This window comes from Panthera onca, chromosome X (genome assembly GCF_046562875.1).
Source record: "Panthera onca isolate mPanOnc1 chromosome X, mPanOnc1 haplotype 2, whole genome shotgun sequence".
Lineage (NCBI taxonomy): Eukaryota > Metazoa > Chordata > Mammalia > Carnivora > Felidae > Panthera > Panthera onca.
Genome location: NC_138357.1, coordinates 66,484,959 through 66,503,241, shown reverse-complemented (window position 1 = coordinate 66,503,241; position 18,283 = coordinate 66,484,959). Strand labels below are relative to the sequence as shown.

Here is an 18,283-nt window from a genome sequence, read left to right as displayed (position 1 = left end):
AGAACATGAGCAGGGGAGGGGGCAGAGAAGGGAGAGGATAAAGGATGAGAAGCAGGCTTTGCACCCACAGCAGTGGGGTCGACATGGGGCATGGACTGCAACATCGTGACTTGAGCCGAAGTTGGACACTCAACCAACTGAGCCACCCAGGCGCCCCCATCAGTTTGTTTAACAACACAGCCCTGGTATAATAGGGGGGTTTTGGCTATTTATATGTTTGAGTTTATCATTCATCTCACTTATTGAAATATTTCTGTTTTAGTAACACTTCTACACATTCCCTATATTTTTCTTCTTTATTTCCCCTTAAAATGAGTTGACTTTTAACTTTTTAAAAAAAGGTTTTTTTTATTAAAAATTTTTTTTACATTTATTTATTTTTGAGAGACAGAGAGAGACAGAACACAAGTGGGGGAGGGGCAGAGAGAGAAGGAGACACAGAATCCAAAGCAGGCTCCAGGCTCTGAGCTGTCAGCACAGAGCCCGACACGGGGCTCGAACCCACAAACTGCGAGATCATGACCTGAGCTGAAGTCGGACGCTCAACCAACTGAGCCAGCCAGGTGCCCTGAACTTTTTTTTTTATTTTTTAAAAAAAATTTTATTTAAATCCAAGTTAGTTAATATATAGTGTAATAATGGTTTCAGGAGTAGAATTTAGTGACTCATCACTTACATATATAACACCCAGTGCTCATACCAACAAGTGCCCTCCTTAATGCCCATCACCCATTTAGCCCATCCCCCCACCCAGTACCCCTCCAGCAACCCTCAATTTGTTCTCTGTATTTAAGAGTCTCTTATGGATTGTCTCCCTCTCTGTTTTTATCTTATTTTTCCTTCTCTTACCCTATGTTCATCTGTTGTGTCTTTTAAATTACACATATGAGTGAAATCATGTAATAGTTATCTTTCTCCGACTTATTTAGCATAATGCATTCTAGTTTCATTTACATTGCAAATGGCAAGATTTCATTCTTTTTGATCACTGAGTAATAGTCTATTTGTGTGTGTGTGTGTGTGTGTGTGTGTGTGTGTGTGTGTGTGTGTGTTTGTACACCACATCTTCTTTACCCATTTGTCAGTCGATAGACATTTGGGCTCTTTCCATAATTTGGCTGTTGTTCATAGTGCTGCTGTAAGCATTGATGTGCAGGTGCTCTTTGAATCAGCATTTTTGTATCCTTTGGATAAATACCTTGTAGTGCAATTGCTGGATTGTAGGGTAGCCCTCTTTTTAATTTTTGAGGAACCTCCGCACTGTTTTCCAGAGTGCTGTACCAGTTTGCATTCCCACCGTCAGTGCAAAAGTGTTCCCCTTACTCTGCATCCTTGCCAACATCTGTCTTCAGATTGATTTCTTGGGTATTAAGAGTGATTTGGTATTTATCTAGCTGTGTTTCAGGGATGAGACAAGTCTAGGTTCCTCCTACCACATATAAAAAGCCAAAAGCCCCCTGTATTCCTGCGTTGTTAATTTTAGCCATTCTGACAGGTGTGAGATGGTATCTTATTGTGGTTTTGATTTATATTTCCCTGATGACGAGTGATATTGAGCATCTTTTCATGTATCTGTTAGCCATCTGTGTCTTTTTTGGAAAAATATCTATTCATGTCTTCTGCCCATTTCTTCACTGGCTTATTTGGTTTTTGTGTGTTGAATTTGATGAATTCTTTATAGAATTTGGATACTAACCCTTTATCTGATCTGCCATTTGCAAATATCTTCTCCCTTTCTGTTGGTTGCCTTTTAGTTTTGTTGATTGTTTCCTTCACTGTGCAGAAGAAGCTTTGTATCTTGATGAGGTCCCAATAGTTCATTTTTGTTTTTGTTTCCCTTGCCTCTGGAGACATGTCAAGTAAGAAGTTGGCTTCAGTGGAGGTCAAAGAGGTTATTGCCTGTTTTCTCCTCTAGGATTTTGATGGTTTCCTGTCTCACATTTTGGTCTTTCATCCATTTTGAATTTATTTTTGTGTATGGTATAAGAAAGTGGTTATTCTTCTGCATGTTGCCGTCCAGTTTTTCCAGCACCATTTGCTGAAGAGATGGTCTTTTTTCTACTGGATATTCTTTCCTGCTTTGTCAAAGATTAGTTGGCCTTGCATTTGTGGGTCTATTTCTGGGTTCTCTATTCCATTGATCTATGTGTCTGTTTTTGTGCTAGTACCATACTGTCTTGATGATTACAGCTTTGTAATACAGCTTGAAGTCCGGAATTGTGATGCCTCCAGCTTTGGTTTTATTTTTCAACATTACTTTGGCTATTCAGGGTCATTTCTGGTTCCACACAAATTTTTGAATTGTTTATTCTCACTCTGTGAAGAATGCTGGTGTTATTTTAATAGGGATTGCATTGAATGTATAGATTGCTTTGGGTAGTATTGACATTTTAACTATATTCTTCCAATCCATGAGCATGGAATGTTTTACCATTTCTTTGTGTCATCTCCAATTTCTTTCATAAGCTTTCTATAGTTTTCAGTGTACAGATATTTTACCTCTTTGGTTAGGTTTATTCTTAGGTATCTTATAGTTTTTGGTGCAATTATAAATGGGATCGATTCCTTAATTTCTCTTTCTGCTGTTTCATTTTTGGGGTATAGAAATGTAACTGATTTTGTACATTGATTTTATATCCTGTGACATTGCTGAATCCAGGTGTCAGTTCTAGCAGTGTTTTGGTGGAATCTTCCAGGTTTTGTGTGTACATCATGTCCTCTGTGAAGAGTGAAAGTTTGACTTCTTCCTTGCCAGTTTGTATGCCTTTTATTTTTGTTGTCTGATTGCTGAGGCTAGGATTTCCAACACTATGTTGAAAAACAGAGGTGAGAGTGGACATCCCTGTTGTGTTCCTGACCTTAGGGGGAAAGTTATCAGTTTTTCCACATTGAGGATGATATTCACTATCAGTCTTTTGTATATGGCCTTTATGATGTTGAGATTAAGAGGTGTTCCTTCCATCTGTACTTTCTTGTGAGTTTTTATCAAGAAAGGATGCTGTATTTTGTCAAACGCTTTTTTCTGCATCTATTGAGAGGGTGATGTGGTTCTTATCCTTTTTTAATTAATGTGATATATCATGATGATTGATTTGCAGATATTGAACCATCCCTGCATCCCAGGAGTAAATTCCACTAGATTTTGGTGAATAATCCTTGTAATACATAGTTGGATTTGGTTTGCTAGTATCTTGTTGAGAATTTTTGCATCCAGGTTCATCAGGGAAATTGGTCTATAGTTCTCCTTTTTAGTGGGGTCTTTTCTGGTTTTGGAATCAGGGTAATGCTGGATTCATAGAATGAATTGGAAGTTTTCCTTTCATTCATATTTTTTGGAACAGCTTCAAAAGAATAGGTATTAACTCTTCTTTAAATGTTTGGTAGAATTCCCCTGGAAAGCCATCCAGCCCTGGACTCTTCTTTGTTGGGAGCTTTTGATTACTGATTGAATTTCTTTACTGGTTGTGGGTCTGTTCAATTTTTCTATTTCTTCCTGTTTCAGTTTTGGTAGGTCTGTTCAATTTTTCTGTTTCTTCCTGTTTCAGTTTTGGTAGTTTATATGTTTCTAGGAATTTGTCCATTTCTTCCAAATTGCCCAATTTGTTGGCATATAATTACTCATAATATTCTCTTATAATTGTATTTCTGTGGTGTTGGTTGTGATCTGCCCTCTTTCATTTGTGGTTTTATTTATTTGGGTCTTTTCCTTTTTCCTTTTTGATTTTTTGATAAATCTGGTTAGGGCTTTATCAATTTTGGTTTCATTGATCTGTTTTTTTTTTTAATTTCAATATCATTGATACCTGCTCTAATCTTTATTATTTCCCTTCTTCTGCTCGTTTTGGGCTTTATTTGCTGTTCTTTTCCTATGAACTGACTTTTTAAAAATCTTTTTTTCCCTCAGCTTTATTGAGGTATAATTGAGAAATAAAACTTGTCTATATTTAAGGTGTATAACATGATGTTTTGATATACATATCCATTGTGAAGTGATTACTGCAGTCAAGGTAATTAACATATCCATCACTCCTCATAGTTACCTTTTTTTTAAATTTATTTTTTGAGGGGCACCTGGGTGGCTCAGTCGGTTAAGTCTTTGACTCATGCTGTCTCTGTCTCTCTCAAAATAAATAAATAAACTTAAAAAAATGAAATCTTATTAAAAAAAAAGATTTATTTTTTGAGAGAGTGAGTGAGCAGGGGAGGGGCAGAGAGAGAGAGGGAGAGAGCGAGAGAATCCCAAGCAGGCTCCACACTGTCAGTGCAGAGCCTGATGTGGGACTTGAACTCCTGAACTGTGAGAGTGTGACCTGAGCTGAAATCAAGAGTTGGATGCCTGAGTTAGCCACCCAGGCGTCCCTGTTTTTTTTTTTTTCTTTTATTAATTACCTTTTTTGTTTTTGAGAACAATTAAAATCTCTTTTAGCAAATTTGAAGTATACAATATTATTAGCTATAGTCACCATGCTATAAATTAAATCTCTAGATATTCATTCTATGTAACTGAAACTTTGTACCCTATTTTTAATGTTTTTATTTAAATTCCAGTTAACATATAGTGTAATATTAGTTTCAGGTATACAATTTGGTGATTCAGCACTTCCATACAACACTCAGTGCTCATCACAAAAAGTACATTCTTTAATCCCCATCACCTATTTAACCCATCCCCCTACCCACCTCCCCTCTGGTAACCATCAGTTTGTTCTCTATAGATAAGAGTCCTTTTCTTGTTTGTTTGTTTGTTTTTTACCCTATGATTTGTTTTGTTTCTTAAATTCCACATATGACTGAAATTATATGGTATTTGTCTTTCTCTTCCTGATTTCACTTGGCATAATACTCTCTAGCTCCATCCATATCATTGCAAATCACAAGATTCATTCTTTTATATGGCTGAATAATATTCCATTATAAGATTTTATATATATATATGAATAAATTTATATATTAGAATAAATATATATACCACTTCTGTTTTTCCTTTTATTTATATTTTTAATTTTTTTAAAATATGAAGTTTATTGTCAAATTGGTTTCCATACAACACCCAGTGCTCATCCCAACAGGTGCCCTCCTCAATACCCATCACCCACCCTCCCCTCCTTCCCACCCCGCCATCAACCTTCAGTTTGTTCTCAGTTTTTAAGAGTATCTTATATTTTGGCTTCCTCCCTCTCTAACCTTTTTTTTTTTTCCTTCCCCTTCCCCACGGTCTTCTGTTCAGGTTCTCAGGATCCACATAAGAGTGAAAACATATGGTATCTGTCTTTCTCTGTATGACTTATTTCACTTAGCATAACACACTCTAGTTCCATTACATTGCTACAAAGGGCCATATTTCATTCTTTCTCATTGCCATGTAGTATTGCATTGTGTATATAAACCACAGTTTCTTTATCCATTTGTCAGTTGATGGACATTTGGGCTCTTTCCATAACTTAGCTATTGTTGAAAGTGCTGCTATAAACATTGGGGTACAAGTGCCCCTATGCATCAGCACTCCTGTATCCCTTGGGTAAATTCCTAGCAGTGCTATTGCTGGGTCATAGGGTACATCTATTTTTAATTTTTTGAGGAACCTCCACACTGATTTCCAGAGTGGCTGCACCAGTTTGCATTCCCACCAACAGTGCAAGAGGGTTCCCATTTCTCCACATCCTCTCCAGCATCTATAGTCTCCTGATTTGTTCATTTGAGCCACTCTGACTGGCGTGAGGTGGTATCTGAGTGTGGTTTTGATTTGTATTTCCCTGATGAGGAGCGACGTTGAGCATCTTTTCATGTGCGCGTTGGCCATCTGGATGTCTTCTTTAGAGAACTGTCTATTCGTATTTTTGAGAGAGGCAGAGACAGAATGTGAGTGGGTTAGGGGCAGAGAGAGAAGGAGACACAGAAGCAGAACCAGGCTCCAGGCTCTGAACTGTCAGCACAGAGCCCAACTTGGGGCTCGAACTCACGAGCTGTGAGATCATGACCTGAGCCCAAGTTGGATGCTCAACCGACTGAGCCACCCAGGCGCCCCTTTTTATTTATATTTTTAAATTTAAATTCAAGTTAGTTAATGTAATGTAGTGTTTTCAGTATGCCGCATCTTGTTTATCCATTCATCAGTTGGTGGACATTTGGACACTTTGTGTATTTGCCTATCATTGATAATGTTGTAAACATTGGGATGCATGTATCCCTTCAAATTAGTATTTTTGTGTTCTGTGAGTTGATAACTAGTAGTGCAATTTGGATCGTAGAGTAGTTCTAATCTTAACTTTTTGAGGAAACTCTGTACTGTTTTCCAGAGTGGTTGTACCAGTTTGCATTCCCACCAACAGTGTGAGAGGGTTTTCCTTTCTCTATATCCTTACCAGTACCTGTTGTTTCTTGTGCTATTTTAGCCATTCTGACTGGTGTGAGGTGATATCTTATAATTTTGATTTGTATTTCCCTGATTATGAGTGAGAAACTTTATATCCTTTGACCAACATTTCTTTATTTCTCTACCCCCCAGCCCCTGGTAATCACCATTCTAGTCTCTTTTTCTGAGTTTGTCTTTTTTAGATTCCACATGTAAGTGAGATTATGCAGTTTTTGTCTTTCTGTGTCTGGCTTATTTCGCTTAGTATAATGTCTTCCAGGTTCATTCATTTATTTTCCTTTAAAATAAAAAAAAATAATGTTTGTTTATTTTTAAGAGAGAAAAAGAGAGCACAAGCAGGTGAGGGTCAGAGAGAGAGGGAGACACAGAATCCGAAGCAGGCTCCAGGCTCCGAGCTGTTAGCACAGAGTCCGAAGTGGGGCTCAAACTCATGAACCGTGAGATCATGACCTGAGCCGAAGTTGGACGCTTAAGTGACTGAGCCATCCAGGTACCCCTTAAGAATTCTTACAATGAGGGGCACCTGAGTGGCTCAATCAGTTGCACATCTGACTTCTGCTCAGGTCATGACCTCGCCGTCCCTGAGTTGGAGCCCCACACTGGGCTTGGTGCTGTCAGTGCAGACCCTGCTTTGGATCCTCTGTCCCCTTCCCTCTCTACCCCTGCTCTCACTCTCTCTCTCAAAAATAAATAAACATAAAAAATTCTTATAATGAAATAATTTAGGCCAACAAAGAGTATAGGGATCCTGTAACATAATTGTATATCCACTACAAAGCCTAAGTATGTATGTATGTATGTATGTATGTATGTATGTATGTATGTATTTTTATTTTAAAAATTTTCACGTATACCTTTTTTAAAAAATATAATTTATTGTCATATTGGCTTACATACAACACCCAGTGCTCATCCAGCAAATGCCCTCCTCAGTGCCCATCACCCATTTTCCCCTCTGCCCCACCCTCCCATCCACCCTCAGTTTGTTCTCTGTATTTAAGAGTCTCTTGTGGTTTATCTCCCTCCCTCTCTGTTTGTAACTATTTTCTCCCCTTCTCTTCCCCCATGGCCTTCTGTTAAGTTTCTCAAGATCCACATATGAGTGAAAACATATGATATCTGTCCTTCTCTGACTGACTTATTTCACTCAGTATAATACCTTCCAGTTCCATCCATTTTGCTGCAAATGGCATGACTTCATTCTTCCTCATTGCCAAGTAGTATTCCATTGTATATATAAACTACATCCTCTTTATTCATCAAGTGATGGACATTTAGGCTCTTTCCATGATTTAGCTATTGTTGAAAGTGCTGCTATAAACATTGGGGTACTTGTGCCTCTATGCATTAGCACTCCTATATCCCTTGGATAAATTCCTAGCAGTGTTATTGCTAGGTCATAGGGTATATCCCTTGGATAAATTCCTAGTTGTGCTATTGCTGGGTCATAGGGTAGTTCTTTTTTAAATTCTTTGAGGAACCTCCACACTGTTTTCCAGAGTGTACATAGCCTAAGAATTTAAGCATTACATCTATAGTTGAAGTTACCCTTTGTGTTCCAGTTGCCTCTCTTCCTCCCTCCCCAAAGTCCTGAATTTGGCATTTATCCCTCCTTTGTGCATTTTTATATTTTGACTAATACTGCTACATGTGTACGTATACAGAAACAATGTATGGTATTGTTTTATGTTTTATGTTTCTAGACTTTTGTATCCATGTGAAACTTTTTTTATTTCCTCAACTATGTTGATTAGATTTATCCATGTGGTTGCTTATATTTCTAGTTTCTCATCCTCTGTACTATTGACATTTGGGGCCAGGTAATTGTTGTGAGTGGATTTCTTGTTCATTAAGGGTGTTTAATAGTATCCTTGACTTCTACCCACTAGATGCTAGTAGCATCTCCCCCTAGCTCCTAGTTGTGATAACTAAAAATGCCTCCAGACTTTGCCAGATGTCCTTTTGGTGGTAAATTCTCCCCTCCCAGTGAGAACCATTATTTTAGTTCATTCATTTTAACTACTATACCTTTCTCCACTATAATATATGCCTATTTTTATATTTTCTGTTTGACAGACATTTAGATTATTTCACTGTTGCAATGAGCGTTCTTGTTCATGTTTCCTCTGCACATGGGTGAAACTTCTGTAGGGCGATATGCCCAGGAGTGAAAATGTTAAGTTCTAGTATATACATATCTTCAGCTCTACCAGATATTGCTGGAGAGGTTCCATAATGGTTGTGCTAATTTATGCTCTTATCAGCTGAATAAGAAAGATTCTGTTGCTCCACATCCTCACTGACACTTGGTATTGCCAGATTTTGAAATTTTTATCTACCTGGTGGGTGTAGATTATATTAATCATGGTTTTAATTTGCATTTACTTGATTATAATTTATTAATCCAGAAACTTTTCCAAAATTATGAGGACTAATTATTTTAGAAGTATTTAAAAATTTTTGAGCTTCTGTGATCAGCTTTAAGATGTGGTTTTGAGCAGACTTCATATATATGTGTCATATTTGTACTCAACTTATGAAATTTGTATTTCTAAACCAGAGATGATGATCTAGTCATAATCCTGTTCTTCCTTTTAGAAAATGTTATTACTGTGTGGTAATTACCAGGTGTGTTTAGGGAGTGGCTGAAAATACTTTAATAACCAGAAGTTATTTCCCTCATTGTTGTTGGATGCTGTTCTCAGAATCACTTCATTCCTAATAGCTGCATGCCACATTTGTTCTTTGATATTGTGATCTCCCAGAAGCCTACATTTTTAAAAATGTTTATTTATTTTTGACAGAGAGAGAGAGAGAGAGAGAGACAGAGCATGAGCGGGGGAGGGGCAGAGATAGAGGGAGACACAGAATCCGAAGCAGGCTCCAGGCTCTGAGCTGTCAGCACAGAGCCCGATGCGGGGTTCGAACCCACAAACTGCGAGATCATGACCTGAGCTGAAGTCAGATGCTCGACTGAGCCACCCAGGCACCCCTATTTTTTTCTATACCATATGAAATTGTTTATGCTCTTACTCTGTTTTCTGGGTCATTTTGCTAAATGCAATGGGAGGTTACAAAAGGTTTTCCTTACTTTGTACGTATCATTGAGACATTTAAAATTCAAAAGATAGGCATAGCATACATTACAAAATCAATTGGAGTTATGTATATAGGAGTAGTATGAGGGAGATAGAATTCTTCTGAGCTTTTGCATGTAAAGGCCCATTAAGGTAAAGTTTTGAAAAAAAAATGGAGGTGAATTATGAATGTAGGAAGAAATATATATTATTCATGAATGATTTAACATGCTTAAATCAGGATTTAACCAGAAATGTGGTTGTATTAATGTAATTTTCACTCGTGCTCAGAAATTCTTCGTTCCCCAATACATACTTTCAGGTGAATTATCCAGTTATTTTAAAAGTGCCTTTCAGGGGCGCCTGGGTGGCTTGGTCGGTTAAGCTTCCGACTTCAGCTCAGGTCATGATCTCACGGTCTGTGAGTTCGAGCCCCGCGTCGGGCTCTGTGCTGACAGCTCAGAGCCTGGAGCCTGTTTCAGATTCTGTGTTTCCCTCTCTCTCTGCTCCTCCCCCGTTCATGCTCTGTCTCTCTCTGTCTCAAAAATAAAATAAAACGTTAAAAAAAAAAATTAAAAAAAAAAAAAATAAAAGTGCCTTTCTGCTTTGTCTCTCTCAGTTCCTCAGTAAGCCTGAGAGATGCTCTAGTACTTTGGTCTGGGACATACCCCATAATAAAACTGTGTTTAAGTTTTACATTTCTAACTAACCAAGTAAACAAGCCTTCATCTGCTGAATGCATTGTATTCTAAATTTTTTTTTTTTTTTTGTTTAGCAATTTGAACTTAACATTTTCCCATAAAACAATTTAGTCAGTTTTGGTAATGGACCCAGATCAGCCCTCAAAAGCCACATTTGACCCATAACCTTATCTGAGTTACATAATACTAAGTCTGAGTGTTCTGTCCTAGAGCAGGCAGACATGTGCTACAAGAGGAAAGAGAAAGGGTCTCCTTTTTTTTAAACAAAAATTTAAGTTTATTTATTTATTTTGAGAGAGAGAGAGAGAGCACAAGAGCGAGCATGAGGGGGGTAGGAGCAGAGAAAGAGAATTCCAAGCAGGCTCCGTGCTGTCAGCACAGAGCCCAACATGGGGCTCAAACCCACAAACTTTGAGATCATGACCTGAGCCAGGATCAAGAGTTAGACACTTAACTGACTCAGTCACCCAGGTGCCCCAAAAGAGTCTCCTTTTTAAGGCAGAGGACTGACCATAACCAATATTTTGATAGGGTCTGTTTGTTTTAGACATTATTCTACTTCCCTTTTTATACCCATTACTGCTATGGAGAGTGACCCTCTCCCTAGCCCCTAATGTCTTTATGTTGTTCTTAAATACCCTACTTTGGACTTTTCCCTTGGGACTGTGAGTTCCCTTCATCCAAGTATCATTTGTTCACAAGTACCTGTCTTTCCTGTCCCATCTGGGCTTTGTAGGTATTAGGAGGTATAATGTTAGCTATGAGTCCCTTAAACTATCAAAGAGGAATTGGTACTTTGAAAAGAGAATATAATGCCTCTTTTTTAAAAATGTTTGTTTAATTTTGAGAGAGAGAGCAAGCAAGGTAGGTGCAGAGAGAGAGAGAGAGAGAGAGAGAGAGAGGGACAGAGAATCTGAAGCAGGTTCCATGCTGACAGAAAAGAGCCCAATGCGGGGGCTCAAACTCATGAACCATGAAATCGTGACCTGAGTGGTAGTTGGATGCTCAACCTCGCACACTCAACTGACTGAGCCACCCAGGCGCCCCTGAGGAGATACTATCTATTAAGACAACTGACCTGGATTCTTGGAAAAGTCACTTCATGAGGGAAAAGAGATAGGATAGGGGCTGTTGTAGATTAAATGAGACTAAAAAGAAACAACCAAATTCAGTGTGTGAACTTTGTCTGGATCCTGATTTGGGAAAAATAAAAGCTGTGAAAGATGTTTTTGGGACATTTGGGGAAATTCATGTAGAGAATTTGTATTAGATGATGTACAATCATTAATTTTCTTAGCTTTGGTAATGTTGTGGTTATTCAGGAGTCCTTATTTTTTGGAAATGCACGTTAGAGTATTAGGATTTCTAAAACTTATATTCAAATAGTTCAGAACAAAATAGGGCTAATATAACAAAATGTTAACAAATGTTGAATTCATACAGAGGATATACATATAGATGTTCATTGTACTATTACAGCTTATACATGTGGTTGAAATTTTTCATAATAAAACTTTGGGGAAAAAGGAAATAGACGTATTGATATAATTTCTAAATCTCAAATATTTATAATAGTAAATTCAGGCAGTATGGAGAATTTTTTTTTTTTTTGAGCTGGATTAGCTAGTTCTAACTCCTCTAAACTAATTCAGGTCTACTATTACTTCTCTTATTTCGCTTATCATTCATTCAGAGATTCAGATTTTATCCTACTGACAGCAGCTGTTGTGGCTGGAGGAAGGATGATAGAGTTTCATAAGGCAGTGACAACTTATTTTTACAGTAGATTGTAAATCATAGATTATCAGAATGTGAAAATCTCTGGCAGTGTGCTTCATTAGAGATCATGAATTTTTAACCTGGAATAAATGCTGCTTCAGGTCATTAAAAACAAAACTTATGGGAATGCAAGCTGGTGTAGCCACTCTGGAAAACAGTATGGAGGTTCCTCAAAAAACTAAAAATAGAACTACCCTATGTCTCAGCAATTGCACTACTAGGTATTTATTGAAGGGATACAAGTGTGCTGTTTTGAAGGGACACATGCACCCGAATGTTTATAGCAGCACTATCAACAATAGCCAAAGTATAGAAAGCGCCCAAATGTCCATCGATGGATGAATGGATAAAGAAGATGTGGTATATGTACACAATGGAGTATTACTCAGCAGTCAAAAAGAATGAAATCTTGCCATTTGCAACTATGTGGATGGAACTGGAGGATATTATGCTAAACAAAATTAGAGAAAGACAAAGATCATATGACTTCACACATATGAGGACTTTAAGATACAAAACAGATGAACATAAGGGAAGGGAAGCAAAAATAATATAAAAACAGGGAGGAGGAGAAAACATAAGAGACTCATAAATATGGAGAACAAACAGAGGATTACTGGAGGGGGTGTGGGATGGGAGGGGTAGGCTAAATGGATAAGGGGCACTGAGGAATCTACTCCTGAAATCATTGTTGTACTATATGCTAACTAATTTGGATGTAAATTAAAAAATAAAAATAAAAAAACCTCCAAAATTAGACAAAATGTATTCTCTTATATTGAGTAAGTATTGTAAGTCTATATAAAAATAGGTAATAATTTAATACTAGTTTCATAAGAATTAGTGGGCACAACTGAATTGTTAACTATCGTATTTGTAATAGCTTTAGCTGTAACTTTAAAAGTAAATAACTTGGGAGTGCCTGGCTGACTCCATTGGTAGGGCATGCAACTCTTGATCTCAGGGTCATGAATTTGAGTCCCACATGGGATGTAAAGATTACAAAAACAAAGAAATTAATTAAAGTAAATAACACCAGGCTTCCAGTTATGGAATGAATAAGTCATGGGATAAAAGATACAGTATAGGGAATACAGTCAATGGTATTGTAATAGTGTTGTATGGTGACAGATGGTAGCTACACTTGTGGTGAGCATAGCATAACATATGGACTTGTCAAATCACTGTGTTGTATACTTGAAACTAATGTAACATTGTGTGTCAACTATATCTCAATAAACATAAATATAAAAAATAAAGTAAAAGGGTAAATAACACAAATAGACTAATAATTATGAACCTGTTTCAGGTAAAGTCACAGTATAAATTACAGTTTTTCCATAATGAATGATAGTTGAATGAAATTAAGACAGAATGGTGAGTTTAAGCTTTTCTAAGCTTTAAAGCTTTTTTCTTTAAGCTTTTCTAAGTTTTTACATTTTAAAAGTGAATATATAGAAAAGAGTATGAAGGGTCCTTAAAAAATTAAAAATTAAAATTTTAAACTAAAAATTAGAAAAATTAAAAACAGTCCAGCATTTCCACTTCTGGGTATTTATCCAAAAGAAATGAAATTGCTGTCTCAAAGATAATCTGCGCTGCCATATTCACTGCAGCATTATTTATAATAGCTAAGGCATGGAAACAACCTAAGTGTCCATCAGTGGATGAATGGACAAATAAAATGTGGTGTATAAATACATACATTATTCAGCCATTCCTTCTTTTCAGAAGGAAATTCTGTCACTTGCAACAGTGTGGATTGAGGGCATTATGCTAAGTGAAATAAGTCAGAGAAAGACAGATTCCATGTGAGCTCACTTATATGTGGAATATGAAAAAACCAAACTCATCGATACAGAGAACTGATCGGTGGGTTGTCTGAGGTGGGTTTTGGAGGTGGGTGAAGTGGGTGAAGGTGGTCAAAAGGTATAAAATTCCAGTTTTAAGATAAATAAGTCCTGGGCATGTAATGTACAGCATGATGACTATAGGTTCTAATCATAAGAAAAAAAAATTAGCTGCATGGTGATGGATGTTAATTAAACTTATGGTGGCAGTCTTTTTGCAATATATACATATATCAGATCATTTTGTTTTATACCTAAAAGTAAAATAATGCTACATGTCAGTTATATTTCAGTTAAAAAATGACTAAAGGCAACAACAACAACAACAAAATAGATACATTGGACATCATCAAAATTAAAAACTTTTGGGCACCAGTTAACATATACTACAATGGCTAGAATTAAAAAATCAGATAATAACAAGTGTTGGTGAGGAGGTGGGGAAATTAGAACCCTCATATGCTGCCAGTGGGAACGTAAAATGGCACAACTGCTTTGGGGAACAGTGTGGCAGTTCCTCAATTAAAACAGTTACAGGACCCAGCAATTCCACTCTTAATTATTATCCAAGATGAATGAAAACACAAACATTTATACATAAATATTTATAGCAGCCTTATTTTTAGTAGCCAAAAGATGAAGCAACCTAAATGTCCATCAGTTGAATGGATAAACAAAGTGGTGTATCCATACCATGGAATTTAATTCAGCCATAAAAAAGAAATGAAATGCTGGCACATGCTACAACATGGATGAACCTTGAAAACATTATGTTAAGTGAAAGAAGCCAGTCACAAAAGACCACATATTATATGATTTCATTCATATGAAATGTCCAAAAGAGGAAAATCTATACAGACAGAAAGATTAATGGTTGCCTGGCAATGGGGGTGGGAGGTTTAGGTGGGAGGGTGATACCTAAAGGGTATGGGGCTTCTTTTTGAGGTGACAGAAATGTTTTAAAATTCACCATGGTGATGGTTGCACATATCTGAATATAACACCTATTGAATTCTATACCTTAAATGTGTGAATCATATGCAAACTGTATTTCAGTAAAGCTGTTTAAAAAAATGGTCCTTGGAAAACTTGACATCCACATGTAAAAGAATGTAACTCAGATCTCTACCACACACTATATACAGCAATTAACTCAAAATGGATTAAAAGATCTAAATGTAAGAGCTGAAACTACCAAACTCTTAGAAGAAAACGTAGAAATAAATCTTCACGACTTTCAGTGTGGCAGTGGTTTCTTCTATAGGACATCAAAAGCAAAGCAACGAAAGAAAAAAAATGATAAATTTGGCTTCATCAAAATTAAGTTTTTAAAAATGTTTTATTTATTTTTGAGAGAGAGAGAGCGCTAGTGGGGGAATGGCAGAGAGAGGGAGGCAGAGGATCGAAGCTGGCTCTGCACTGACAGCACAGAGCCCCATGTGGGCTTGAACTCATGAACCCTGAAATCATGACCTGAGCTCAAGTCGGGCACCTCACTGACTGAGCCACCCAAGAAGCCCCAAAATTAGGGTTTTTTTGCTTCAAAGGATGCCATCAAATAAGTGAAAACAATGAAGTACAGTTACATTCTACACATTGTTAAGCCTTAAAAATATTATGTTAAGTGAAAGAACTCAGACACACAAAGCCACATATTAAATGAATCAGTTTTTATGAAATTAACCAGGATAGGCAAATCCATAGAGATAGGAGGTAGATTCATGTTTGCCAGTAGCTGTAAGGGGACTGAGGAGTGACTGCTGATAGGTATGGGATTTCTTTTGGGGGTCATGAAAATGTTCTGCAGTTACATGGTCATTACGATTGCATATCATTGTGAATATTACTAAAAACTGAATTGTATTACTAAAAACCACTGAATTATACATCTTAGGGTGAATTTTATAGTGTGAATTATATCTCAAAAAATAATACATATAATGAAAAATATGTGCTGAAAACCAATTAACATTTGAAAACAAATTATCCTCAAGGAACTTCTGCGATTTTAGATATTTGGAAATTATATTGATGGTCCAGTTGTTCAAAGCTCCACAGAAATCCATCAAAGAAGTAAGGAGTCCACTTACCTGCTTTGTTAGGAGCAGAGGATGTGGTTCTGCAGCAGTTTCTGTTTGTTTCTCAGAGCTTACAAAGCTAAGATGATGTAGTAAGTGTTTTTATACCACTTGGAGTAAATTTATTGCAAAGAAATGTTTCAGTTTACATAGTTTCTCATAAATTTTATTTAATTTTAATTGGTTTTATATTGACATAACTTAAAATGCAAAAGCTTGCCCCCTCAACCGCCCAGTCTCTTTTCCTCCCTAGGGGTAACCATGATATTGCTGATTTTTTTTGTGAGTCTTTCTAGAGATATTTTTACATAGCGTTCTTATTTAAAAAAAAAATCCATCTTGTAGTTTAGCATTTTTAAAGGAAATGTCTTTGGGGGCAAAATAGAGTCAATATAAATCATAGTATTTGTAACCCACTTTTGGGTTCTGTAGTTGGCCGTTGTTAATTTTGACAAGTCTGAAACACTTCAGTGTCTCTAATTTTTGATTATGGTCACAAAACAGGATCTTTATCCAAGGGCATGGAGAACCCTCTAATGAATATTGGATAAGACTTGTATTTTTATTTGTACTTCAATTTTAGCTGATAGCATCTTAATAATAACTGATTATTTCCTGCTCTTCTTCTTTTCTCTCATCACTGGTTTGGGTAACAGTTTTACTTTACTTCAATATTCCTCTTCCTTATACAAAATGGTGTTTTCTACATAATTTGAAATCTTTGCAAAAGAGTTTTTTTTTTTGTTTTTTTTTTTTTTTTTTGCAAATCTGTATTATTTGCAAGTTCCTTAGATTGAGCTAATGTATTCTTACAAATATAATTTTTCTTAAATAATTTAACATTTTCTAATTAATACCCTAAACACGAATAATCTATGGTACTCTAAGAGAGGCCCTCAGATATACATTGGGAAGTCTCTAATTTTTTCCTGAATAATTTCTTAAGCCTGATTCTAGTGCTACTTTATTGTAATCATTTCACACTAGCCTCTAAAAAGAAGAGTTTTATAGAAAGATGTTCTTAGTTGTTTCTTGAAATTTTCATTTATCTTCCTTGCTCTGTATTGGTTTATTTAATATTCTTTATTCTCTTTTTCCCTCTATTGTTTTGAAAGCTATATATTGTATTTCTAGTCTCCCACCAGTTACCTTCAAATTTTTAACATATATTCCTAACAAAATCTAAGGTTTATCTCTTTCTCTTTATACATTCCGAACAAAGACAAGGGATCTCAGAATGTCTCAACTATAATAAACTCCCATCCCTATTATTGTTTTCTGTTATTTCAGGTCCACTATACTTGTGTGAGTGTGTGTGTGTGTGTGTGTGTGTGTGTGAGAGAGAGAGAGAGAGAGAGAGAGAGAGAGAGAATACATTCTCATGGTACAAAATTCAAAAGATACAAAGGAAACTAGATCTTTTTTTTTTTTTTAACATTTATTTATTTTTGAGACAGAGAGTGAGAGAGCATGAACAGGGGAGGGTCAGAGAAAGAGGGAGACACAGAATCTGAAACAGGCTCCAGGCTCTGAGCTGTCAGCACAGAGCCTGATGCAGGGCTCGAACCCACGGACCATGAGATCATGACCTGAACCGAAGTCAGACACTTAACCGACTGAGCCACCCAGGCGCCCCTAGATCTTAATTGTTTTCACCACAAAACAAGAAGTGGTAATTAAGTGACCTGTTAGATGTGTTAGCTAATGGAGGTAATCCTTACAATATATCAATATATCAAACCAACACATTGTATACCTTAAACTTATACAATGTTATGTCAATTATATCTCAACTTTAAAAAGAGGTACAAAAGGTTACATACTGAAATTTTCCACCTTTATCCCCTGACCATTTAGTTCCTCTCAGAAGAGGAAAACACTGTTTCCATGGGATATATTAGGTTGATCTATATGAAATAGGCAATATTCAACTATTTTGATAAACAACAATGGCAGTTTCATATGGTTCAAACTAATATCAGTGGGAAAAAATATTCCTGCCTTCATGGAATTTTCATTCCAGTGGGATGTGTATTAGTTAATTATTGCAGTGTAACAAATTGCCTAAAACTTTAGTGGCTTGAAACAACAAACCTTTATTATATCACAGTTTTTGTGAGTCATGAATTTGGGAGTGGTTTAGATTGGTGGTTCTGGCTCAGGGTCTCATGAGGTTGTAGTCAGTATGTCGGCTGGGGCTTCAGGCATCTAAAGGCTTAATTAAGTCTGAAGTATCAGCTTCCAAGATGGTTAACTTACCTGGCTGTTGGCAGGAGATCTCAAGTTCTTGCCTCACAAACCTGTCCATAAGTCTGCTTGAGTGTCCTTATGACATGACAGATGGCTTCCCCCAGATAAGGCCATTCAAGAGAGAGGACAAGGAGGAATCCACAATGATTTTTCCCCCTCCCATAGTGCCTTTTAT

At 36.7% G+C, this 18,283-nt stretch overlaps 1 protein-coding gene across 3 annotated transcripts in view; it reads left to right on the top strand.

Moving 5' to 3' along the window:
- Positions 1–18,283, top strand: part of ATP7A (ATPase copper transporting alpha) — a 158,358-nt gene that overhangs the window by 50,732 nt on the left and 89,343 nt on the right. The window lies entirely within an intron of this gene.